This window comes from Hemitrygon akajei, chromosome 16 (genome assembly GCF_048418815.1).
Source record: "Hemitrygon akajei chromosome 16, sHemAka1.3, whole genome shotgun sequence".
NCBI lineage: Eukaryota > Metazoa > Chordata > Chondrichthyes > Myliobatiformes > Dasyatidae > Hemitrygon > Hemitrygon akajei.
In genome coordinates, this window is record NC_133139.1 from 23544936 (window position 1) to 23572681 (window position 27746).

At 42.0% G+C, this 27746-nt stretch overlaps 1 protein-coding gene across 11 annotated transcripts in view; it reads left to right on the forward strand.

The window, feature by feature from the left end:
* LOC140739827 (guanine nucleotide-binding protein G(I)/G(S)/G(O) subunit gamma-7) overlaps positions 1-27746 on the forward strand; it is a 152683-nt gene that overhangs the window by 51170 nt on the left and 73767 nt on the right. Inside the window, exon 1 of one of the 11 annotated variants that reach the window (XM_073068406.1) lies at positions 19061-19164. The exons of the other annotated variants lie outside the window; for them this stretch is intronic. The gene's annotated coding sequence lies outside the window, so the exon portion shown is untranslated. Of the gene's footprint in view, positions 1-19060; positions 19165-27746 lie in introns of those variants that run through there. 11 annotated transcript variants of the gene reach the window in all.

The window sequence follows — 27746 nt, forward strand, 5'->3', positions numbered from 1 at the left end:
TGTAATGCTGTTCAACAAATTCTTTTGAAACCAGCCACCTCTGTAGTGGATGCTTTCTGACACCTCTTGGGGGAACTACTGTCGAAAGTTCATGCCTTGAAAAGATGTGGTCATTTTTTTAAAAAGTAAATTTTCTTTGTTAGTGTAAATGATTATTACCCAATTCCAAGAACTTTGGATTTTTTTGTGAACAAGATAACTTGCTTTTTATTAAAAGTTATTTACTAATAATTTTCAGAAGCATTTATTTGTCAATTTTGTAAGTGTTCATGATTATTAGATAGTGAAACATGGAAGCAATTTCATACACCAATTTCTTTTTGAAAATTATATCCTGCATTTTTATGCAACACAAAATGCTGCAGGAACTCAGCAGGCCAGGCAGGATCTGTGGGGGGAGGGGCAATGTACAGTCAACATTTTGGGCCAAAACCCTTCAACAAAAGGGTTCAACAGCTTCAACAAAAAGCTGAGGGGTAGATTTGAAAGGTGGGGGTAGGGGAGAGAAATACCAGGCAATAGGTGAAACGTGGAGGGGAGGGTTGAAGCCAAGAGCTAGGAAGTTAGTGAAAGAGACAGAAGGCCATGGAAGAAAGAAGTAAGGGTGGGGGGGGGGGGGGGATGAGCACCAGAGGGAGGTGATGGGCGGCAAGGAGATAACATGAGAGAGGGACAAGGGGATAGGAAATAGTGAAGGAGGGGTGGGGTGGAGGCATTACTGGAAGTTTGAGAAATCGATGTTCATGCCATCAGGTTGAAGGCTACCCAAATGGAATATAGGGTGTTGTTCCTCCAACCAAAGTGTGGCCTTTTCTCGCTAAGGGAGGAAGCCCTGGATGGACATATTGGAATGGGAAGCAGAATTAAAATGGGTGGCCACTGGGAGATCCCACTTGTTCTGGCAGACTTAGCATAGATGCTCGGCAAAGCGATCTCCCAATCTACGTCGGATCTCACCAATTCTACAAGAGGCCACACCGGGAGCACTGAACACAGTATATGATCCCAACAGGTTCTCAGGTGAAGTGTCGCCTCACCTGGTAGGACTGTTTGGGCCCTGAATGGTAGTGAGGGAGGAGGGGCAGGGGCAGGTGAAGCACTTGTTCTGCTTGCAAGGTTAAGTGCCTGGAGGGAGATCAGTGGGGAAGGATGAATGGACAAAGGGAGTCATATTGGGAGTGATCCCTGCAGAAAGCAAAAATTTGGGGTGGGGGGGAGAGGGAAAGATAAGTTTGGTGGTGAGATCCAGTTGGAGGTGGTGGAACTTCCGGAGAATTATATGTTGGATAAGGAGGCTGGTGGGATGGTAGGTGAGGACAAGAGGAACCCTATCCCTGGTAGCATGGAGGGAGGATGGACTAAGAGTAGACGTGTGTGAAGTGGAAGAGATATACCATTGAGGGCAGCATTGATGGTGGAGGAAGGAAAGGCTTTCTTTGAAAAAAGAGGACACCTCCTTCATTCTAGAATGAAAAGCTTCATCCTGAGTGCAGATGCAGCGGAGGCAGAGGAATTGATAGAAGGGGATGGTGTTTTTACAAGTAGCAGGGTGGGATGAAGTATAGTCCAGGTAGCTGTGAAAGACCATTGGTGTATAACAGACATTGGTGGATAAGCTGTCTCTGGAGATAGAGACAGTGAGATTAAGAAAGGGAAGTGTTGGAAATAGACCAGGTGAATTTGAGGGCCAGGTGGAAGTTGGAGGCAAAGTGGATGAAATAGATGGGTTCTGCACTGGTGCAGGAAGCAGCCCCAATGCAGTTGTCAATGTAGCATAGGAAAAGTGCGGGATGGTCCCCAGTGAAGGCTTGCAACATAGATGGTTTCATGTAACCAACAAACAGGCAGGCATAGCTGTTACCCATGCGAGTGCCCATGGCTACCCTATTTGTTTGAAGGAAGTGGAGGACCCAGAGGAGAAATTATTAAGAGTGAGGTCAAGTTCCAGCAGGCGGAGGAGAGTGATGCTGGAGGGGAACTGATTGGGTCTGGTATCCAGAAAGAAACGGAGAGCTTTGAGGCTTTCCTGGTGGGGGATGGAGGTGTTATAGGAACTGGACATCCATAGTAAAAATAAATGATGGGGATTAGGGAACCTGGAATCTTTAAAGATCCTGAATTTTTATTTGCTTTTGAGGATATTGTGCACTTGGAGAACAAAAATCCCAAAATTTTATCTTTAATTGCAGAATGGTTACAGGATGGATGGTGTCTCTTTGCCTTTCAGCTCTGTACCAGCTCTTCATAAAAACAGCCCAAATTGTCCCACTCTCCCATTCTTTGCCATAAGATATTTATCCAGATCCTTTGAACACCAGAATTAAACTACCTTCACAACCTGTAGCATTGCATAACCTCAATTTAAAAATAATTCTCATGTCGTTCTGTCATTTTGCCAGTCAATTTCACTCCACGGGCCTGGTTCTTGATTCTGTCACAATGGGAGCTAGTTCCATTAAGGTCTCAGGCGAGCTTGATCTGAAACACTGCTGTCAAATTCCTCAACCACTTCTGTTCCAAGGAGAACAGCCCTAACTTCAGTCTATCCACATAACTAGTAATAGGTAGATTTAAAACATATGAATATTGTTTCTATTAATGGCATGTTTGTATTTCAGAAAAGAGCAAAAAGTTACAGGGAGAAGGCAGGAGAGTGGGATTGAGAATGATAATAAATCAGCCATGATAAAACATTGGAAAGATTTGATGGGCCAAATGGCTTAATTATGTTGCTATGTCATATGATCTTAATATAAGACATAAAGAAATCTAATGAAATTCCAAAGAAACTGCTTTTATCCACAATGGTAATGATATAGAATACTCCGTTTTTAAATTTCGCAGAGATATTTCAGATGAAGCAAAATAGACATAAAAACAAAAAATCCAAAAATTTTCAAATATAATTGTGTGGAGTATGAACAGTGGATCAAGTAGCCAATGTGTCTATTGTAAATTGGGTTGAGCCAATTATGACCCTTGGTATACAAGTCTGTGAGCCAGTAGGGTTGGTCGGTGCCATCTGAGGGGAATAATGCTCATGGTGATTTTTGGCAAGGTATACATCTCTAGAGTTTAAAAAATATGTGATAGCATTGCACCAGTGGTGGCTTTATGTGTGTTGTTATGCACTTCATAACACTACCCTAAAATAAGCATTTCTGAAAAGTGGCCAATATAAAGTACAACATATAAATTCAACCTAGTGGTATTTTGTCATCAGTGATCCCTCAACATAGAAATTTGTCACAATGATAGCTGAGTTCAAGCACTCTTCATCAAATGTTGTTATAAAGTTCTACATTCTGTGTCATTAGTGACACTCGCAGTACAGTGCCCAATTTCAATAGTTAATAATTTCATTTTTAGAATGTGTATGTGCATGTTTTGTTAAGCAGTCCTTGCATGGTGGGAGTTGATGACTTTCGATTTCACCTTTTTTGGCACAGAAAAGGTGATACCTGAGCTCATTGACCTTGGTGCTTGATGCTTTCAGGGCATACAGGAGACATGTAAATGCCTCCAGTTCATCCATCAGTTCTGGGGAGAGGTCCCATTCTTGACCCAACTCTAAGAATGTGTCCTGAGTTTCCCTGTTGCTGGTCAGAAGTTGTAGGGCACTTGTCTTCCCTTTGCCTGCAAAAGCACTTAGTGTCACATCCTGTATATGCATGCAACCGGATGAGAGCCCTACAAACCTCTGTGTCAACAGTGGCAGCAACTTTCCTAATGTCTACAAGCCTTGTATGGGTTCTAGTGCCACACTTCTAGAACAATAGGGCCTCAATCTTGTCACAAAATGCTAAAGACATGATAAAGACATCTGTGTCTTCTGAGCAGATCACTACAGATTGGTATCCCTCACTTGTGACATGGGCAGCGTGGAGAAGTAGGTGGCCATCTGCTTCTTGTTGACACTGAAGAGCTGATACCTCCTCACTGTCTTGAGATGTGATTCTGTAACATTTGTCATTCACAGTTGCATACAGAATCTTCTCCTGTAGCTTTGCTCTGTACTCCGCCTTCCTCCATTCGTGGACTAAGAAGCTAATGAGACTATTTTTGTTACTGACTTTGGTCAGGAAGCACTTCCACTGCCTCACCATCTGTGTGCCTTTGATACCTTGCAATTCATGATCAGTCTCTTCACCCCGTAGAGACCTTTCACTATTCTTAATAGAGTTCTCCTTGTATGTGTCAAACACAACATCTGGTACTCTGACTGCCTTCCCTCAGAGCCATACCCAGAACTGTTGTGGCAACATCTCTGAAGGTAACTTGATCACCTTTCACTCTTTGGACCAAGTTCATTCCATCAACCACTGTAGCAGAGTTTCCTGGGAGTTGCTCTTCTACTGCTACATTTTTCTGCAAGGTTGTGGCTAAAGTAGCTTTATTTGTCTTTCTCAGCAATCCTTCTGGTATGGACAGAGCCCAGGGCAATGGTCCAAGGGGATGAGAAAGGATATCCTCCATACGTAGACTGCGCCCTTGTGCCATCACTATGATGCCTCCAAACAAAGACCTGTGTGCTTACAAGATGATCGCCCTCGCCCTCTCATTTTTTTCCTCCTCTTACACATATCACTGAATGTTTTCAGCTTGTTGGTTTTCATTGGGTCATGGAATTTCTTTGCTAGTGGGTTTTCTAGTCTCTCATCATTGAAGGGTCTTCTAGTCTCTCATCATTCCTCACCAATCTCATATGCCTTCATCAGGTTGGAGGCGACGTCCTTGGGGGCTGCCTTTGCTGTAGAGATGCTAATGAGGTCCCACACTCTCTGCAAATGGGTTGACCCATTCACGTATGAGGCTAACCACTGCTGAAACTGCTTACTCATCCTTCTGGATTCTTGGCCGCTGTAGCTCCACATGACAAAGCTCTGATTTGTTGCTTTGCACCATCTCCCTTAACTGTTCGAGGAATGCACTGTGGTGCTCAGCTGTTATGTAGTAATGCTTGATAGTTCCAGTACTCGAACTATGATATGCCTCCAGGTGTCTGTGTGACTTTGTTCACTGTGGCTTCAATAGCCTGGTCCACAGGGATCTACCCAAAGGGACTGTTACTTGAGAGCTGAACTGAGAATTGGCCTGTCTTGAAGGCCTCATACATAGAAGGGAGGTTCATCATCTGAGCAAAGTAAGGGACCAGGTACCTGGCATTATTCATCTTATCATAGGCAAAGCACCATGGGATCATGGTTCTTATAGCATGGAGATGCAACTCCTGGTCCCCCTCATGAGGGGTGCGCAGAAGCCCAAGTACTACATTCTCTACCATGTCAATGTATGATATCCAGAATGTGGATAGCTCTCCATTGTTATGACGGAGGTGCGCCAGAAAGTCTGTCCGCAGGGTTATCAGCTCAGCTAAGAGTGGACTTTGCAGCAGATTGTTCAACTTCTGTTGTTTCAAGTCACTGGCCATGTCATTCACATTGTCTAAGAATGATTTGAAGAAGCTACCATCGCTGCAATGCTATCACATATTTTCTAGCACTGGTGGTGTATATCTTGCCAAAAATCACGATAAGAATTATTCCCCCCCCCCCCCCCCCCCCGATGGTATCGGCGGCCCAAATTTGGGGTCCTGGCTCACGGACTAATAGTGCTTTGTTTAGGTACCTGCTGCCTCTAACATCAGTATGTTGCATCAGTTAATAGGATAAAAATCTTTATATATTGAACCAAAAACAGCTCCCCTTCAAAGAAGCATGTGACCCAGAGATGAAATGTGGAAAAAGTTTCGGGGAAATTGCTACAATGCAGGAAGTGAACACAGTTAATATATTATCCATTAATATCACAAGGCTATTATTTATGGCTAACTATTTTAATTCCATTCAATCTCCCTTCCCGCCTCCACTGCCGCCAATGCAACACTGAAACTCCTGTTTCTTGTCATTTGAATAGTTGTGAGCTGACAGCATGTAAATTATAAACTAGTTTCACCTGTGAAGAAATTACCCAAACAATTATTTATTGTTTTTTAGTGTTCACAATTTTAAAAGTTGGTGTCTGTGATACTTACTTCTGTAATTAATATTTTAACTTGTATTTCCTCCAGTTTCTTGCTATCAGGTAGGGCAACATTTTATCCTAACTAAATACCAAATTAATATTTTTGTATGTTGATGGGTTGAGCTGTGAATATCGATATTAACTGAGGATCTGAATAGTATTACTATTCTTGAAGGTTGGACGTGAAACCTATTAAGAGCCTACTTGACTAAACTTCCAAATGTTGCCTTTTGGCAAAAAAATCCATTTTTTACCATCTGTACTGTTGTAGCATGTTTCTGTAGAAGCATTGGCAATGTGTGAAACTCCAGAAGCTAAAATCAGGCCAACTTGATTTGGTTATTAATTCAATGGTAGTTTGAAGTAAAGTCCCTCTGTCACACTTCACCTATGCATTGATTAACACTTCCTCCTTATTCCCTGCCTCCTTCCCTTATTCAATGGTCTATTGCCCTCTCCAGTCAGATTTCTTCAGCCCTTTGCTTCCCTGCCTATTACCTTCTAACCTCATGTTATTCCCCTTACCCTCTCCCCAGGGTTTGTCTATCACCTGCCAGCTCCGGTCTCTGCTCCTACTCTCTTCCCCCCCCCCCCCCCCCACTCTTTCCTTTCCAACTAAATTCCTCAGATCATCCATTAACCCTTTCTTGTTCCAATACTGGATTCCCCCTTGCGTTTTCAAAATACTTACTTTGAAGTCACCTCATACACTTCAATACTGCAAATTTGTTTTGCCAAGACTACACATCCCACTTGATTACTCGTGTGTGTGTGTGTGTGTGTGTGTGTGTGTGCGTGTGTGTGTGATGCACTGTACCTTGTAGATTCTTATGACCTATACAACCATTTGTTTGACAGCTGCTAGACGGCACCCATTAATGTTTAACCAAAATTTAACAATTGACTTTTCCAAGCTAAGATCTTCTTTTCTACTATTATCCTATTCTTCATCGCTAAGGTTATCTTGCCTATTCTATCTTGCCTAATTCTTGTAAAGTATCTTGACAATGTGATTGACTGTTTTAGTCACAAGGCAGCTACATCTTCATGATCTGCTTCGTTGGTTTTGCAAAATTGTTCTCACAAGCATGAAGAGATTGGTGAATGAACAGAGAGAGCTGCCCCATAAATCAGGCAACAGATTGAGACACTAGTCTAAATCTTCAATAGCCTGGTCCACAGGGATCTACCCAAAGGGGCTGTTACTTGAGAGCTGAACTGAGAATTGGCCTGTCTTGAAGGCCTCATACATAGAAGGGAGGTTCATCATCTGAGCAAAGTAAGGGACCAGGTACCTGGCATAATTCATCTTATCATAGGCAAAGCACCATGGGATCATGGTTCTTATAGCATGGAGGTGCAACTCCTGGTCCCCCTCATGAGGGGTGCGCAGAAGCCCAAGTACTACATTCTCTACCATGTCAATGTATGACATCCAGAATGCGGATAGCTCTCCATTGTTATGACGGAGGTGCGCCAGAAAGTCTGTCCGCAGGGTTATCAGCTCAGCTAAGAGTGGACTTTGCAGCAGATTGTTCAACTTCTGTTGTTTCAAGTCACTGGCCATGTCATTCACATTGTCTAAGAATGATTTGAAGAAGCTACCATCGCTGGAATGCGATTAGACACTAGTCTAAATCTGTAAGAGCAACTACATGCCAAAATACCCCGTTGCACTGCATGGGTGTATCCTGTCCCAGCAGCAGCATCCTAGCTTTGGGCCCCCCAGTGTAGTATGAGATAGAGCTTTGGAGTGCTCAACATTGATTTCAGACACATGAGACCTCATGGTATCAGGTCAGACAAGATGTTTAAGGTTGGTTCAACCATGATCCTTGTTGAATGAGTGAGTTTGAGATGAATGGTCTTCTCAAGAATATGTTGGGATATACAACACTTGGTTAGATGAATATAACTTTTCATTTAAAATTAAGTTTGGTGTGATCCAGGTCAAAATAATCTACTTGATTGTATCATTGGTTATAATAGTCCAAAACCAACTTCTGCAACCAGTAAGGGTAAGGACAGCACGTGATAGAATACCACCACCTGCGTGTCTTTTTTTCTCTATGACTATGTTTGGGATGTATTTTTGCCTTCCTAACTTGAATATATTTCATTGTTCTCTCAATGGGTCTAAATCTTAGCTGATGATGGTGTGCATGGTTGCAGCAGTCTCTCTGGGTCCAACTAAAGGGGGTAATTGTTCATCCTTTCCATTTTTTATGATTGTAAGACACTGGAGATTTACCCCTTTAGCGAGTTGTTCGATATTGATGGAGCTGTGTACCATGTTGTTGCCTAGACTTGTTGCACACCATTGTTGTGTGGTAGTGGTACACAGTCCAACAAATGGTGCAAATGATTATCTTTATTGTGATTGCAAGACCCTGTTGGACATTGGTAATGTAGAATACTGCAAGTTTGATTCACTGGTACATTAGTGAAACCAACACTGGGAGAGCTGCGTTATCTTGGTTATTGAGTAGACCTGGCCCTCAGGCCATGTTGCAGTCACCCAGGAGAGGAGATGCTGAGGCAGTGTGGGAAAGAGCAGAGACCTCTGGTGTGCTGGAGTCTGTACTGGGTTCAGGGCTGGCCCTCTCATCAGTGCTACCCTTCAGTGTTCACTCATTACTGCCCTCCATATTCACTTGGTGGAAGACCAGCTGGACCAGGAAAATATCCTATGCACTATCAATCTACATCCTCCTAGAGGATCGCAACCTTGTTGTAGTGTTTGGAGGCTTGCATGCCTCAGTGACTCAGCTATGTTGGCTGGAGTCAGGGCTTTATTATTTGGCTCTGGTAGAATCACTCATGCTGGACAGGTCAAAGGGTAGAGGCCAGACCAAGTACTCCACCAGTCCTGCAGATTCAGGTGTTCAGCTCAGGGCTAGCAACCCTGACAAGTAAAACAAAATTGTTACAGAAACAGCAATGAAGAAACCTTCTACATGTGAGTGCGTTTTTATTCTTGAGTTTCCACCCAGAACTTGCATTACTGACAGCAGTGAAAATTGAGCTACTGACACAATGAAGGAAGCCCTCAGTACTGCCAGAGATGGAGGACCATCACTGCAGCCCTAAATGCCAGTGGCATAATAGGCAGTAGAGAGAGATTTTGGGCTGTATATTTTTTGTGACTTCTTCCTGTTGTCTATGTATATGTCCTTTGTGCTGTGGGTACTGTGTTTTGCACCTTGTTCCAGAGGGAACACTGTTTTGTTTGTTGTATTCATGTATGCTTGAATGACGTTTTAAAAACTAAATTTAAAACAGCTTGATTCTGGATCTTTAACTGGCTTGTTTCCCAGCTCTGTGTGGAAATGAAATTGCCTTTCATTCTGAAAGTACTAAAGACGTTTCAGAGAAGCATAATTGATGTATTTACGCCTCTATTCTGAAGGAGTATTTGTTCAGAAGCATTGTTCTTTTCTCAAATGTTTCTAACTTTGGTCTTTTGAGATAGTAATACAGATCTGTTTTTATAACAAGCCACATCACTTACTCTTTAAGATTCTAGTTTTAAGCATTATTTAAATTGATTATTGCTTTATTTGCACATCTCTCCTCCAATTAAAATGTTGAATTTACTGGATCAGCCAAGTAGCGAAGTTATAATGTATTAAAACAAGAGGGATTTGATGCCAAAATTGACATTCCATGACTTGCATCAGTGAGGGTGAGCTAGCAAGTATTCATCTTGTTGTGGTTATGCAAAAATTAGCTTTGTTTACCTGCAATATCTTTAGTGTGATCAGACATTTCACAGATTATTTGAGTCATAGAAAACTACAGCACAGAAACATACCCTTTGGCCCACCTGGTCTGTGCTGTACCATTTTAAACTGCCTTGTCCAATCAACCTGCACCTGGGCCATAGCCCTACATTCCCCTCCCATCCATGTACCTATCCAAACTTCTCTTAAACGTTGAAATCAAAGGTGCATCCACCAATTCTGCTGGCAGTTTATTCCACACTCTCACCACCCTCTGAATGAAGAAGTTTCCCCTCATGTTCCCCTTAGACATTTCACCTTTCACACTTAACCTATGATCTCCAGTTGTAGTCCCACAAGCCTCTGTGGGGTGGGGAAGCCTGCTTACATTTATCCTGTCTATACCCTTCATAATTTTGAATACCTCAATCAAATCTCCCCTTTATCATCTATATTCTAGGGAATAAAGTTCTAACCTATTCAATCTTTCCTTATAACTCAGATCCTCCAGTACTGGCAACATCCTTGCAATTTTTCTCTGTGCTCTTTCAATTATTTACATGTTTCCTGTAGATATGTGACAATAGCTGCACATAATGCTCCAAAGTAAGCCTCACCAACACCTTAGACAACTTCAACATAAAATCCAAACTTCTGAGCTCAATACATTGATCTGTGAAGGTCAATGTGCCAAAAGCTTTTTTTATGATCCTATTTCTCTGTGATGCCACTTCCAATGAATTGTGGACTTGTATTCCCAAAATTCCTTTATTCTACTGCACTCCTCAGTGCCCTATTGTTCACTGTGTAAGACCTACCGTAGTTGGTCCTCCCAAAGTGCAACACCTTACTTGTCTTCTTTAAATTCCGTCTGCCATTTTTCCAGCTGGGTCAGATCCCACCTTCTGTCCACTACACCCTGCAATTCTGGTGGTTGATATAGATGACAAACAGCAATCCCAGCACCAATCCCTGTGGCACCCCAGTAGTCACTGTTCTGCAGTCAGAAAGGCAACCATCTACTACTGCTTGCTGGCTTCTCCCACAAAGCCAATGTCTAATCCAATTTACTATCTCATTTTGAATGCCAAGTGACTAAACTTTATTGACAAACTTCTCATGCGAGACATTATCCAATGTTGAAATCCATGTAGATGACATCATCTACCTTGCCTTCATCAACTTAAGATTGCTTTGATGCTACCTACCACAATTTCTGCACTTGCCCCCCACAGATTCTGAGTGAACACATTGTCAGCCCCTGGGATTTGTCCACCCTAATTTGCTTCAAGACAGCAAACACCTCTCCTCTGTAATACGTATAGGGTCCATGACCTCGCTGCTGCTTTACCTTACTTCTGTGGACTCTGCTGAATAAATACAGATGCAAAATCATCCATTTAAGATCTCCCCCATGGATTACCATTCTAATCTTCCAGAGGACCAAATTTGTCCCTAACTACCCTTTTGCTCTCAATATATCTGTAGCTTTGCTTGGGATTCTCCTTCATCTTGTCTGCTAGAGTAACCTCATGCTGCCTTTTGGTCATCTTCATTTTTTAAATGTCCTCTTATTATGCCAATATATGGAATGTTAAAATCACCTACTACACAAAATTGTGTTTCTTGCAACAGTCTGTGATCTCTCTAGAAAGTTGTTCCTCTAAATCTCATGGATGCTTGGTGGTCTATAATATTGATCCATTAACCTGATCATACCTTTCTTATTCCTCAGTTCCACCTATAAAGCCTCACTAGATGAGTTCTCCAGTCTATCCTGACTGACCACTGCTGTGACATTTCCCTGACTAGTAACACCACACCTCCCCCCTTAACCCCTCCTTATCTGTTATATATATTTGCCTAAGCACTAGGCATTAGTGTCATATATCCAAATGCTGATGCCAAGAAAAATTATCCAAACTATCCATCTTCATGGGAAGAGAAGAAAAATCTTTAGTTATGCCATTTTCTTCTAAATAGTGGCTTCTTGCATTTGTATAGGGGTGGTTTGAGTGGGCAGTCTAATTGGGTGAGGCTTGTATGTAATGGAGTGTAGGTGGGGAAATCTCCATGACTTACAACTTTCATTAAATCCAAGTGCATGTTGCTCATTTGCTATCTGTGAAGGAGGTGGATGCCCTGCAAATAAAAAAAGGACCTTTAAGTAAGTTATTTGTAATGGGGAAATGATCAAAAGTAAACATGTGGTTTGAACTTTCAGTCAGAAGGGGAGGAGAGAGTAAAGTTTCGTATTAAATAAAGTGCAGATATTAGTTGGGTTAAATTACCAGGACCTTTCAGCACAACAGAAGGACTTGTAATTGAAACTTGCTAAATCTAAACACTATTGCCATTTGTAGTAAACCACTACAGCCTAGGCGAATGCTACAGTCAAACTTGCAATCAAATCAAGTAGTAGTTTTATTGCTCTTTTAGGATTGTTTTCTTTTTAATATGTTGTAAAACATTTTTAATATGTTTTAATATGTTGTGATCTCAAAAGATGATAGTATAATTTCTCAAATTTGGGGTTTTTTTGTGTGGAATGAGCTGAAAAAGAAAGTACTTCAATTACTCTGGTTTTCAGTTTAACAGAAAGGCTTTAAATTAGTCATTGCTTCCCTTTAGTTAACAGTAATGTCTAAAAATGTGTTTAATTTCATTTTTGGACTGAATATTAGCAACTTAAAATTAATGAGGCAAATGGCTCCATATTAGTCTCTAATACTTTTTGACTTCCTCAAACAGGTCTTGCTGTATAGTTTGAATATTAAACATAAATGTAAGATGTGGTTTGTGTACATTGTTTTGTCAAGACTAGTCAAGGAAAATGTGCTCCTGTACCACCACCTCAATGGCAGCAACAAATGGAGGGAATGGTGAGGGTCATTAATGATTAATGCTGCTTTCTTTATTAAAAATGTAGCAAGTACTAGATGTTGTTAATTTATCTTTTGAAACTCATTGATCAGGGTGTCAAAGATCAGAGATCACTGCATGTCCTCCCTGTAAAATGTGTGGGTTTTCTCCAGTGCTCCAGTTTTCTCCTCCATTCCAAAAATGTACCTGTTAATGGTCATTGTAAATTGTCCCATGATTAGGTTAGGGTTAAATGTTTGCTGGGTGGTGTGTCTCAAAGGGTCCGAAGGCTGTTTTATTTTCTCCCCCCCCCCCCCCACTGTATCTCAATCAATAAATAGAAATAAATGTAACCTTTTCTAGTTTCAGTCTCCTTTTGCTGATCACTTTCTAGCTTGTACTTTCCATGCTGTCCTGTTTTCCTGTAAGGAGAGTTCCACCTGCAGTTTATCTTTGTCAATATTCATTCTCTAATGCACATTAAGCACGTCACTTATTTCATTAGTGATCCAGAAACTCATTATCTTGCATTATGAACAAGCGATCACATTTCATAAATGTGCAACAGTTTGGCCCAAATGAAGGGTGTCAGCCTGAAAAGTTGATGGTTTACTCTTTCCCATAGCTGCTGTCTGGCCTGATGAGTTCCTCCAGCATCTTGTGTGTTGCAACAATTTGGAATGTTTCTGTGAAAAGCACATTAAATGTGCTCTTTTAAAAATGTCTTTAACATTCTTCTGTGAATGATATACACAAAATTTTAATGATCTGACATCTGATTGTTTGGAAATCCTGATAGAATGGCATCTGACTGGCATTTGTCAGAAGCCAACCAGGAGTGCCAAATGGCAGGCAGATTGTGTAGCCAGAACCACATATCCAGAACATAGCTAGGGCTGGGATCTAGAACAACAGAGGTCAGTAAAATGGGCATGTTTGCTGAGTGCTTGTATATAACTTGCTTTCTTTAAATTTGCCAGTTTGTGCAATATTTAAAACAAAAAAATAAATTGGAGTAACATCCAATAGTCAAAACCTAGTAGTCTAAATATTTACAAATCTATTCAGTTAAGTTGTAACTTTGTAATTCTCTAGCAGAAGGACCCCTGTTTTAAGCATTTAAGGCTGAAATTGTGTTGCTGCTTACATGAAAGGGATCAAGACATGAGGTTTTAGCAGCAAAGGAAAGTGGGTAGTAATGTAAACATAACAGCAAGCTCAGACTGTCTAACCCACTCCTACTGCTATCACTGTTTTTAAAGTCAGTTGCATCCAGCATTATTTAAACATTTCAATTTTGCATAAACTACTCTCGGGTAGTTCTCAAGTTCAAATTTATTGTTAGTCAATTGTATACATGTATACAGCATCAGTTTAAAAAGTAGACAGTACAACACTACTAGCACTTCATACGTGATGAGAGCTGGGTGGTGGCAGGAAGTTCAATAGTCTTGTGGCCTGGGGAAGAAATTGTATCCCATCCAAATAGTTTTGTCCTAATGTTATGGTACATCACAAAGATTGTGTGATAGATGCAAGGGATCCTTGACAGTGCTAAGGCCATTGCATATGCTACATTACTGATAAATATCTCGGGTGGACGAGAGACCCTGTTGATCCCCTCAGCAATCCCCAGTATTCTTTTGTAGGGTCTTGTAGTCAGATGTCAACTAAGTGGAACAGTGGAGGCTCAGTACAGTGCAAACGTTTGTAATTATACCTAGGGTTGGAAAGTGGTAGTATCATTGTGTATTGGAATAACTTTTTAAAGTTGTGGTGGTATTGTGTCATACTGATGGTTCCCCTCATGAAGAAATCACATCGTATTCAGTTGCTTTCATTGCTTTTGGCCTTGAGCATCTAAAATGTCAATAATCCATATTTTTGAAGTCAAAGAAGACTCCGCCATATCATATTACGGTACTTGGCAGTGTAGTAGATTTGCACAGTTTATAACCACTCTTTGTCTTCACACCTTTTTATTTAAAAAAAAAATTGTTTTACTGCCAATTGAACTCATTGCTCTGGTTTCTATGAATGCTGTACAGTCTATAACAGAATGTTTAAGGTCTGCATTTCCAATGAATCGTCCCTATTATTTGGCTGTGCTTTAAGTTTTGGTCTTTGAACAGCAACGTGTTTTCCATCAACAGCTGAAGTGAATTCTAGATTTTTCCATGTGCTGCTTTAAATGGGCATCTCAATGCAGTAATAAACTTAAAATATAATCAACTAATTGTGTCAGTGCAGTGGAATCTGATGCTTTCTATCAAAATTTCAAAATCCTATGGATGAAATAGGGCATCTTGGTTAGAACCAAACGAAGACATATCAAGCATACATTGCCTATGTGTAAGGTGCATGTTGCTTTGCAATCAAATCTTGTTATTAAGCCTGTATTTGCATGAAAGTGTCAAGTATGGTTCTTGGAAATGGTCTTAAATTAGACCTTTAATTCAAATTGCAGCACTAATGTTTTTAAGTTTAAATCTGGCTCCTTTTCTCAGCAGTGTGGAGCTTTGGAGAGGGTGCAAAGGACATTTATCAGGATACTGTTGTACAGAGTATGTCTAACCAGAGTTTTATAGAGATGCAACATTACCCTGTGGGTCTTGAACTCATTCTGCCTACCTATCTCCTCAATCTCTGTTACTTTTGGGGGGGGGGGGTTCTGTATAGAATACTCTGAATAGCAATTGCTTCCATTGTTTCTGACTTTGAATCCACACTGACTCAGTTGACCCCTTTCTGCAGCTCTGATACTATCCCTGATTAGTAATGCCACTCCCCCGCATCTCTCCCTGTCCCCTTTAAGTATCTGAACCCTGGAACATCCAGCAGCCATTCCTGCCCTTAAGACAGCTAATTGTATGTAATAGCCACAACATAGTTCCAAGTGCTGACTCGTACTGTATGTTCATCATCTTTGTGCCTGATATTTCTCACACTAAAATAGACGTGTTTAAACCCATCTAACTGACTGCAATTATGCCTTTCCCACTGTCTATCCTTCCTCAGTCTCTCTACATGCTGCATTTACCTTTACACCAACTGCTCCACCCTCTGACCTATCACTCTAATTCTCATCTACCTGTTGTTAGTTTAAACTCTTCCCCAATGGCTCTAACAAACCTGCCCATAAAGATGCTTGTCTCCCTCGAGTTCAGGAGTAACCTGTCCATTTTGTACAGTTTATACCTTTCCCCAGAAGAGATTTCAATGATCCAGAAATCTGAAACCTTGCCCCCTGCACCAATTCTGCAGCCATACATTCATCTTACCCTCAGTGGCACGTGACACAGGCAGTAATGCAGAGATTCCTACCTTGGTCTTGCTTTTCAGCTTACTACCCATCTCCCTGTATTCTCCAGACCTCGTCCCTTTTCCTACTATGTCATTGGTACCAATATTTACCATGACTTCTGACTGTTCACCCTCCCCCTTAAGAATGCTGTGGACCTGATCTAAGACATTCCTGACCCTGGCATCTAGGAGGCAACATACCATCAATAATCTCTTTAACATCACAAAACCTCCTGTCTATTCCCTGAACTATTGAATTTCCCCCATCACCAATGCTCCCCTCTTCTCCCTGTTCACCTCTTCTGATCCACAGAACCAGAGATCTGGTTGCTGTGACCTTCCCCTGGAAGGTTAACCCCTCCCCCTCCCTCCCTCCTGCAGTATACTTGTTACGGCACAGGTACATGGCACAATCTGCCTATTCCCTTTCTCTCCCCACCCCCCCCCCCCTTAAAAATTTAACTGTCAATACCTCCCTGCAGCTCTGTCTATCACCTCTTCATTCTGAATGAGCCAAAGGTCATCCAGCTGCAGTTCCCAAACACAATCTGTTAGGAGCTGCACCCAGATGCACTTCTCACAGAAATGGCAATTCGAGAGATTGATCTCACATCTTGCATGAAGAACACACTACTGACCAGGGATCCATTCACACTACTCGAGCTAGGCACCAATAGACAAAGAGCCCGAACCTAGCCTCCCTCTCCTCACTGAAACCTCAAGTCAAAGCCTTTCCACTTTCTAAACCTGTTGCACTCCCTCATTGGCCACTGTGTTTAAACCTAACTTTTTATTGGCCTTTGCTAAGTGTCTATGAACCCAGGCAATCTCAGTCTCTGCAAGTCCCAGAAAGCCTGGCTTGCTTTTTAAATCTGGCATTTAAACTCCACAAGCAACTGAGATACTGATTAGCCCAATATACAATTTTCCTCTCATTTAATTGTCTTTTTTTGTTATCTATAGTTCCTTTATAAATCCCCATAAACCAAATGTGATGCACAGTGGTGCTGGCCCCCTTGCTGTTTCCTGCAGTCTCTCAATAGTTCTGTATCATTCTACTGTCATGTTATAAATTGCTTGCCCATGGTTTTCTCAATATCATTCTAATTGTATTGTGATGCTTTTTGATGTGAGAACTATCAATAAGTCAAAATGGTAAGATGAATTTATTTCTTCCTTTTGCACAAACTTCTTTATAGCGAGATCATTGTGGACCCCAGTCATACTTTCAATGGAAAGCAGTATAGCTGATACAATTTACCATCTTCTCTGGCCCAGCATTAAGGTGATTGTCACACACTGTTCTTATACAGGTGAGATAAATGCACTCTCTGGTAAATAGACTATTCTTAAGGCAATGGAACTCTGCCATAGTAGGTCCCAAGCCCAGCTGCGAAAGGAGGGTTGGGCCTGGGGCTAACACGCCATCTCGTATAAACCCAATGCTACAGAAATGTGAACAAAAGCTCTAAAGACCTCATCCCTGGAAGAGAAAGGATACACCTAGAAGATGAGCTGCACCTGGAGACAATGTGAAAGACTGGCTCAGGACAAAGGACTCTAGCGATCTACTGTTGGCAGCCTGTGCCGCAGTAGAAGTGATGGGGCCTAACTAATAAGGCCATGGAAATGGAGACTATAATTGATTTTAATTTGTTTCAGCAATTTGATTTTTATGGGCAGATACTAAAATGGTACCATTTCAACACAAAATTCAACTGTTATGAAATAGTACAATTGGTTTTCCAGGGTTGAATGAGAAACAGATCTGTACTCGTGAGCTTGAATGCATTAGTTACAAGTCAGTAATCTAGCACTTGTTGGAAACAATGTTCCCTTTAAGGTGTGCATGCGCACTCATCTTTGGCTACTAGGCACAAAGGAATTTGAACTGTGCACAGAAGGTTGTCACCTTCTATCTTGTTGGCATGTTAAGTATATTTCACAATCGTATACAATCACATTTCCTTTTCCAGTTTCTTATGCCAGGGGTCACCAATCTTTTGTGGACCACGAACTGGTTTAATATTGACAATATTCTTGCGGACCGGCTGGGGCGGGGGGGGGGGGGGGGGGGGGGGTGTTGGCGGTGCGGGTGTTACTATTGACCGTAATATAGGTTATAAGTCACTTATAAATGGCTAATACACTCAATTTTGTTTCTAAAAGGGTTTATCTAATGAATTTAATATTAAGCACATAGCGCATATTTTCCTCTCATGAATATAGTGATGAGTCAATTATAACTCATAAGTCAATAGCATAATAACATTTAAGTAACATTTGGATATTAAACACACAGCCCATATTTTTCTCGTATGAACATATAAGATCATTGCAACACACCAGTGAGAGGACAAGGTAGGGGCCAGAGGTCCCCGTACCGGGACTGTGGCGGTTGCAGTCCGGAGAGAGCAACCGACCGAGCAAGGAGTGCGACAGGCGCCTGCCCACCCCCCTTGTAGGTAGGATCTATCGGCCGACAAAAGTTTTGCTAGAGGGATGACTTTCAGTATATCACAGCGAGGTAGCTGCTCTGCTACTTCTGAAACCCTGAGCCCGAATTAGGTCGCCTGCGAATATTTTAGCACCGGGTTCCCCACGAACAGGTTTAGAGGTGGTGCCCAACTGTCCGCGCTCCAGGCCAGTAGCATTGGCACTTCATGTTGGTTGTGCGAGGCGGCCGGTTACCTGACACCAACCAGTGATCCCTGGCGCAAGGGTATCACTGCATTTAGGTGTCTGATGACCTCACATGGGTAATGACTTCACGTGTGTAATGACCTCACGTGCATTCAAGTTCAACAGTGGGCGTGAGAGGGAATGAGGGAAGGTCCAGCTGACTCATAGTTTCATATCAACAAATAATATTGTTTCCTCGCGGCCTGGTGGTTGGGGACCACTGTCTTATGTGGATGGTGTTGACAATGTGGAGTTTTTGCAATGATTTGTCTGCAGATTTTTAGAAATTGTCTTGTACTGTTTTTATTGAAGAAATTATTCAGTGTGCACATGTCACTGGGCAATAAATTGCTCAGCACAAGACTTTTAGGCACACTGGTCATCAGAATTTAGAGGGAGCACTGGTTGGAAAGTGTTGGTGTGAAATTAAGAGCAGGTTCTGCTATGCTTTTTCCTGCACATGCTCTCTCATAAAACGAGCTGGCACTTGCGAACAAGAATACATACATGAGAAAGTGCGAAGGACTGATTATTGGAATATGCCCCAGAGGGGCTAATTCTTCTCACAGAGGTAAACAAACTATTTTTCACATGTGGAGAAGGAAATTATTCTGAATATTGTAATGCTACTTCTAACTTATGAAGTCAAATAGTTGAAAATCATCTAAAAATGCTGATGTCCTGTTTTTGAAGCTGATAATTATGCTATAAATAGCATAATCTGCCTGCTATTTTGGAATTATTTTGAGTTGTGTATGTACACAAATATTGCATGCAGAAGCAAGATTGTGTCAGATTTGTTTTTGAAGGAGAAATGTTAGGAGAGCAATAAAAATAAAATAATGCATTTTTTTCTAAATTGGAAAGGCGAACCTTCGATAACTATCATAGTTTATCCCTTTCCACATGTCTCAATGTATTTAATTACATTGATGTCATCGCTCTTTTCAATATTTATTAACCCTAATAATGATGGTTACAGAGATCTGGTCTTGTCCATGAAAACATGTAGTGAGATTGAAATTTTGTCTCTTTTTTTGCAGTTATGTTTTGTGCAATGTTGGTGTTACTAGTAGCATATATTCAGTATTAACAGCAGTCAGATCTTCTGATTTGATGAGTGACAGTCATCTGAATATCATTGTCAAAGCTATTGATGTCTTGATTAAGGGCTACAAATTAGCCTACCAGGCTACAACTTATTTACCCAACCTTGAACCAGACTGCATGAGATTGGGGAAGTTACATTTACATTTATTAAAAATGTATTTATTACAAAATTAAAGTCTTAATTCTTTGGCTTCTAAAACTGCTCATCTTCAGTGCCATTTCATTTCTACTGCTATATGTTAAAAGACAATGTTGATGTCAGCAGTTCTGTTATCAGGTTAAATGAGCAATGGAACAACAACAATGTGGTTTATGTTCACTGAAATTTGTTGAGGTTTGTTGTGAACTTTGTGTATGCAGTAGAGGCAAATGTGTGAGAGGGAATCTCCTCTTAGGGCAAGGGTGTCAAACTCATTTTAGGTCACGGGCCGGATTGAGCAAAATGCAGCTTCATGCGGGCCGGATCAGTCGGACGCATGCGAACGCAGCTTTCGTTGCCTCCGTTTTTTCAGCCTGCTCTCATGTGTCTCAGTCTCTGCTATAACTACAAAGTGTTTCACTTTACAAATTCCGTTTCTTATGAAGAAGACTGCCGAATAAACACTAAAAACCCTGAAAACCTGGTACCTGAATAAACTCAGCATTAGCCATATCATACGCCATAGGCGCTTCGATTACTGGGGCCAGCTTTAATAGTAATTAGATATTATCTCGCGGGCCAAAGATAATTCCACCGCGGGCTGGATTTGGCCCACGTGCCTTGAGTTTGACATATATGTTTTAGGGCATGCACGCTCTGCATTTTCTTTTAATGTAAAACAATGTCATGACTTGAAAAGAGGATAAGGCTGCTGTTGATAGTTAAAGCAATTGATACAAATAGTGCTGTTAATTCACTTATGTTGAGTGATGGCAGCAGTATTCATACTCATTGTCATTATTCATACTCACAAACTGTCAGAGGTCAACACATTTTCATCTGCCTACATTTTGATCTCCAGTGAGAGGAACATGCAAAATGTTGGAGGAACTCAGCAGGTCAGACAGCATCTATGAAATGGATAGACAGTTGCCATTTTGGGCTGAGACCCTTCAGGACTGAAAAGGAAGGGGGAAGATCCCAGAATAAAAAGGTTGGGGTGAGGGGAAGCAGGCTAGCTGGAAGGTGATGGATGTGGCCTGGTGAGTGGGGGAGGTCGAGCGTTGGAGATGAAGGAATCTGATAGAGAAGAGTGGACCATTGGAAAAGGAGGAGCAGGGGAGCCGGGGGGGGGGGGGGGGGAATAATAGGCAGATGAGAAAGGGATAGAAGGTCAGTGGGGAATAGAGGAAAGGGAGGGAAGCTTGTTTACTGGAAGGAGAAAATGATATTCATGCCATCAGTTTGGAGTGCTTCCTCCAATTTATGATAGGCCTCAGTGTAGAGGAGGCTGCAGCAGGAGCACTGGGCACAATAGATGACCCTAGCAGATTCACAGATGAAGTGTTGCCTCAACTGGAAGGTCTACCTGGGTTCCTGAATGGAGGTGGTGTATGGGCAGGTGTAGCACTCGGGCTACATGCAGGGATAAATGCCGGGGGGGAAGTTAGTGGGGGGGGGGGGGCTGAATGGGCAAGGTAGTCAGGGGGGAACGGAGGTAAATGTTTAGTGAAAGGAGTTGTTGGTGTGAATGCTGCAGATGAGCGATTTTTAAGGTGTTAGCTACGTGCTAAAAGACATGTTTGAGCCCTCAGTAATGGTTCTATGGGGAAAGGCCACAATATGGTATCTGAAGTCAAAGGACTAAGCCTGAAATAACTATTTCAACTTACTGCTGAGGGAATGTTTGGACTGAGAAATTTATGAACTTGATGTGCATATAATGTTCGCTTACAATATGTGCAATATGCTTGGTGCAATAAAAGACAATATAATGCTGTGTTGTATACTTTAGACATTTTATGAACAGTATATAGTTTTGGGGGTAAAGATCCCCATTTGTGGCATCATCAAAAATATCTTATGTTATTACTTGCAACAACCCAATATTCATCTGCTTGTACTTGTACCTTTAAATTCAGCTCTAAGTTTTGAGTCTATGTTGGGCTTTCAGAATCAAAGAATCTGTTGTTAATTGGTCTGACCCTTATTGAAGACATTACGTATTGTTTAAGCACACTTATAATTTTAATGAAACTGGGTTATGAAACTGTATCAGCATAGATCATTCTTAACCAGCACATCTGTTTTGAATTTATGAAATAACACTTTGATCAAGTAGTAAAAATGCGATTTTGTAATTCATGATGTCAGTGTTTTCACCATTCCAAAGTACTGTAGCAATGTGCTACACACAGCATTGAAATAACGACACACAGTTGGTAAGCCGTTTCGAGACTAGTTTATTCAAACTTCACGGCGCTGGCATTTAATCCCTAGCGCCCGCCTTCTCCGGGCAGAAATGACATCAGAGGTGCATTACCAAAGTCTCTCCCCGCGCGCTGGCTATTTGGTAAGCCGGTTCGCCTGCGCAGAAAGTAGGTCGCCATATAACCCCCCCAAAAGAAACCGGCCGATACACCCCCCCCCCAATGTTCACAGTCTGGATCAGCCCTCTGTTTGGGAGGTCTGCCTCTGCGCCGCGTTGCCTGAACCTCGACCTGCTGCGCCAAGTCCACATGGGCTGGTTTGAGTCGGTCCTGTAGCTGGGCATCTTGACGTCTGCCTGCTGCGCCTCCGCCAGTGCTGCATTGTCCACCCCCAGGGACAGGGCCTGGACAGCTGGTCTGGAGAGTGCGTCCGCCACGACGTTGTCCTTTCCCGAGACATGCTGGATGTTTGTCGTGTACTCAGATGTAGGACAGATGTCGCTGCTGGCGAGCTGACCAGGGATCGGACACCTTCGTGAAGGCGAAGGTGAACGGTTTGTGGTCCGTGAACGCAGTGAACGGCCTGCCTTCTAAGAAGTACCTAAATGCCGGTTTGCCAGATACAGTGCCAACAGCTCCCAGTCGAAAGCACTGTACTTGAGTTCGGGTGGCCATAGGTGCTTGCTGAAGAACGCCAGGGGTTCCCAGCGCCCCTCGATGAGCTGCTCCAGCACCCCACCGACTGCTGTGTCGGATGCGTCCACCATGAGTGCGGTCGGAACGTCCGTTCTGGGGTGCACCAGCGGTATCTGCCAAGGCTTCCTTGGCTTTAACAGTAGTGGCCGCAGCCCCCTCGTCGCAAGTAACGTCCTTGCCTTTACCCGACATCATCAGGGTGTACAAAGGGCACATGATAACGGGCTGCTGAGGGGAGGAAATGGTGGTAGAAGTTCACCAACCAACAAACTCCTGCAGGCCTTTGACCGTGTTGGGCCGGGCAAAGTGGCGGATCGTGTCTACCTTGGCAGGCAGAGATGTTGCCCCGTCTTTGGTAATCCTGTGGCCCAGGAAGTCGATGGTATCGAGACCGAACTGGCATTTGGCCGGGTTGATCGTGAGGCCGAAATCACACAGGCGGGTGTAGAGCTGACGGAGGTGGGACAGATGCTCCTGACGACAACTGCTGGCTATAAGGATGTCATCCAAATAGAAGAACGCGAAGTCCAGGTTGAGTCCCACCGCATCCATTACCCGCTGGAACGTCTGCGGCATTCGGAGGAACTCGAGCAGGCCGAACGGAGTGATGAGTGCTGTTTTGGGGATGTCTTCAGGGTGCACCGGGATTTGATGGTATCCCCGGACGAGGTCTACTTTGGAAAAGATTCTTGCCCCGTGTAGGCTTTCTGCAAAGTCCTATATGTGCGGCACGGGGTAGCAGACTGGAGTTGTAGCCTCGTCCAGTCTGTAGTAGTCGCCGCATGGTCTCCAACCCCCAGCAGCATCCAACTCTGAAAATCATCTTCCCCACAGACAGCCATGAAACAGAGAACCATGGAACCAATCTGCTCAAAGAAAATCATTAACCCACCCTCCCCCACACACAAAAAAGCGGAAACAGCAACAGAAAAAACAAGCAAAAACAAAGTATAAAACGCAAAATCAAAAGGCATATTTCAGTTTGGCTCTGTATTCACTATCTACAGGCTTGCTCCAATTCAACAGTCACCCAAATGTAACAAAAAGATGAGCCTCCAGAACTAAGCCTGAACTAGAGTGTGAATCCACAAACCGTGGCAATTAAACCCTGCTCCATTAATTATTTTGTTGCATTCAGGTTGTAACTTTTCTATAAAAACAATGTTCTGTTGGCGTTATCAGCTCATGCAGAGATTGATTTCATGTTTTCACTGAAGTAAAGATGAATGTTTCCAGGCTTTTCAAATTTTGAGTTCATTGTGTAAGCTGACCATGTTTTTCAATTGGATACACAATTTTGTACCATTTACAGAAAGGAGCTGAGAAGCTGATTTTTTTTAAAATTCTCAGTACTTTAGCTAAAGGCTTTGTCATCTGGAATATGCTGCCAGGAATTGGTGGATGCAGAATTAGTAATAGCATTAAGCTATTTAATAAGTACTTGAATGTAGCCCATATGGTATGTTTTTCACACTGTTCTTAATATCAAGAATTTGCACCCAAGAAAATGCATGTTATTCAATGGTAAACAAATATCACAGCCTAGGAAGGTACTGGATTTAGCTATGGATCTGTACACAGTTGCTGATTTCAAAGTAGCAGAAAATATCAGCTGACTTTATTTGGTAAACTTGCTGTGAATTTAAACAAGCCCACACCACTTCATGCATTTGTTTTTACAAAAAAAAGTCTAAATGTACTTGAGGAAAAGAAACTTGCAGCCTGCAATGGGTTAATCAGACCACTACAGCCTCAACTTCCCCTACATCTGAGATGGTGTGCAAACCTCCCCTGTTCCGGAAAGAAAATGTAAAGAAATCCCAGGCCTTAACCTTTCTCATGCAGAGACCGGATGTCTCATAAATGATGTGTTAGTGTGATTCACTAGTGTCTTTTAACTTGGTTTATACATCAGATATCTACTATACATCATGTTCCAAAGAAGTGGGGCTTATTTGTGGGTTGATTAACACTCCTCATTTGTGTAGGTGGTATAAAGCGGTGTAGGAGGGATTCCTCTGTCAAAGACTGCATCTCTGATGCAGCTGCTGCGTCATCTTATTTGCATAGCGTACTCGTCATGGGAGGTGGCATGACGGTGCACACACTAATGTCCATTGGAAACATTTAAAACATTAGCTGTAGTATACTGTTGATGTATTTACAAAGTAATCAGAGGAATAAATCTTGTGGGGGAAATCTACAGTGTTTGAGCACTTCCTTTTTATAAAAAAAGCTGCAGTATTCATTGCTTGCTGTACCTAATGAAAGTGTATAGATGCTGTGCCATTTCAATATTGTGTGCATCAGGAGTGCATTTAGTTTAGTTACAAATGACAAAAGATGCCTGTTTATTTCCAGTATTTATCAGAATTCTAAACATTTGAAGGATGGCTTCTGCGAACATTTCAATTTTTTTTCAGGAAGGTTAAAATGTGAATTTATGGTTTGTGCCATGAAAATTGAAAATTTATTTTTCTAAATCTATGATGCTCTGCTATTTTTGTCAAGTGCATGAAGATGTTGCATCCTCAGTATAATTACAGCATTGCCAGTTCTTGCCAACTAGTGCCACTGGATAACAATAGGGAAAGGGAAACTTCATACTTTCCCTCTTTAAACCTGGTGATGCTGCACCCAGATATAATAGTCTCAGTGCCACACAGTGTGATACTAGCCAATAAACTGGAATTCTGTTGTATTGAGTTGCAATGATTAAATCTGTATCCTACTTGGCGTATAACATTGGATACATTTAGGGTTGGAGGACCATTTATTGTTCAATTTGAAGCTTTGTATACAGAACTGAAATGCAATTCAGCTAAATTCAATGTGTTGCATTATTCCAGTACGTAGAAATACAGCAGTAAAATCATTAATATACCAAATATTTTGGCTTAGTTGGGGGTGCAGTACTTTCAAACTCCACAGTGCCAGTGCAACACTCAGACCATACAGCTGTGTATCATAATTGCCATTAAATCGTTTAGGCTTGTGTTGCACATTTGCAACCAATGTCCGTGTGGCAGTCCTCTTTTAGGATATCAGCATCTCTCCCATGTGTCTTCATAGCCTGATACTCAAGATTACCTGTTTTACACCCCCCCAGCCATGACTAAGACTGCAGCTGTTGGGCAGCACTTCTAGGTTCAGACTTATTTCTTCCAGGTTGAAGAAGAGGGCAGGGAACATCATAAAGGACTCCTCCCATCCTGTGCACGGACTGTTTGATCTGCTTCCGTCTGGTAGGCGCTTCATATCCCTCCAGACTAAGACTAATAGGCACTGGAGAAGTTTTTTCCCTACTGCGGTCACTTTGCTGAACAGTTAACTGCCGGTTAACTGCCGGCTAACTATTACTTGGTTTGCACTACCTGTATGTATAATCTATATTTTCATTTATATTTATCATTATTATTGTTATGAGCCGAGAGACAACATCTGCCGGAAGTAAATTCCTTGTATGTGCATAGGTACTTGGCGATTAAAGTCTGATTCTGATTCTGATGATTCTGATTTATGGTCTTTCACCATCTGCATTCTCCTGAATTGTGAATTGAAACTCAAACACTTTAGACAAACTGTGCCTCAACTGAAGTTGTAACTTGCCCTACTAGTGGTTCCAAGATGGGAATGTCACTGCCACCAATTCAACCAGAAATAATCCATTTGTGGCTTTTCATTAAATCTTGGGAGGTTTTGAGAATTCCTCCCTGTTCCTTGAGGTGGATGTCAACAGTTTTCTCATCTACATCCAGTCATAATCCTCATCGTCGGGTCAACTGCTGAGGCACCACTAGGGATCTGGCACACTAGTTTCCTTATACCTATGAATAAAGCTCATCTCCAATGTGACTGATGGTGATTAAGATGTCACAAGCAATAAGCATTTTCTTCTGCTGCACAAATTTTATTTTAGAGACTCTTCATACAGACATATTATTGATCCCGAGGGAAATTGGGTTTCGTTACAGCCGTACCAACCAAAAATAGTGTAGAAATATAGTAATATAAAACCATAAATGATTATATAATAATAAGTTAATCATGCCAAGTGGAAATAAGTCCAGGACCAGCCTATTGGCCCAGGGTGTCTGACACTCTGAGGGAGAAGTTGTAAAGTTTGATGGCCAGAGGTAGGAATGACTTCCTATGTCGCTCAGTGTTACATCTCGGTGGAATGAGTCTCTGGCTGAATGTACTCCTGTGCCTAACCAGTACATTATGGAGTGGATGGGAGTCATTGTCCAAAATGGCATGCAACTTGGACAGCACAGCTTTTCTAAGATGAGGGGCTCCAAACTGTTCACAATACTCAAGGTGAGGCATCACCGGTGCCTTATAAAGGCTCAGCATCACATCCTTACCCTTGTTAGCATTCCTTTCAAGAGGTCTAGAATACATGGCATTTGCCTTCCTCACCACCTACTCAATGTGTAAGTTAACCTCTGCATGTCAGATTCCTGGATTTTTTCCCTGTTTAGAAAATAGTCCACACATTTATTTCTACTACCAAAGTGCATGACCATGCATTTTCCAACATTATTTCATTTGCCACTTTCTTGCCCATTCTCCTAACTTGTCTATGTCCTTCTGCAGCCTACCTGTTTCCTCAACACTACCTGCCCCTCCACCTACCTTTGTATCATCTGCAAACTTGGCAACAAAGCCATCTTTTCCATCATCTAACTCATTTATATACAGCATTAAAAAAAAATGATCCCAGCACCAACCTTTGTGGAACACCACTAGTCACTGGTAGCTAACCAGAAAAAATCCTTTTATTCCCACTCGCTGCCTTCTACGAATCAGCCAATGCTCTAACCATGCCAGTAACTTTCCTGTAATACCATGGGCTTTTAACTTGGTAAGCAGCCTCGAATGTGGCATCTTGTCAAAGGCCTCCTGAAAGTCCAAATATACAACATCCACTACATCTTCATCTATCCTACTATCCTCAAAGAATTCCAACAAGTTTGTCAGGAAACCATGCTGATT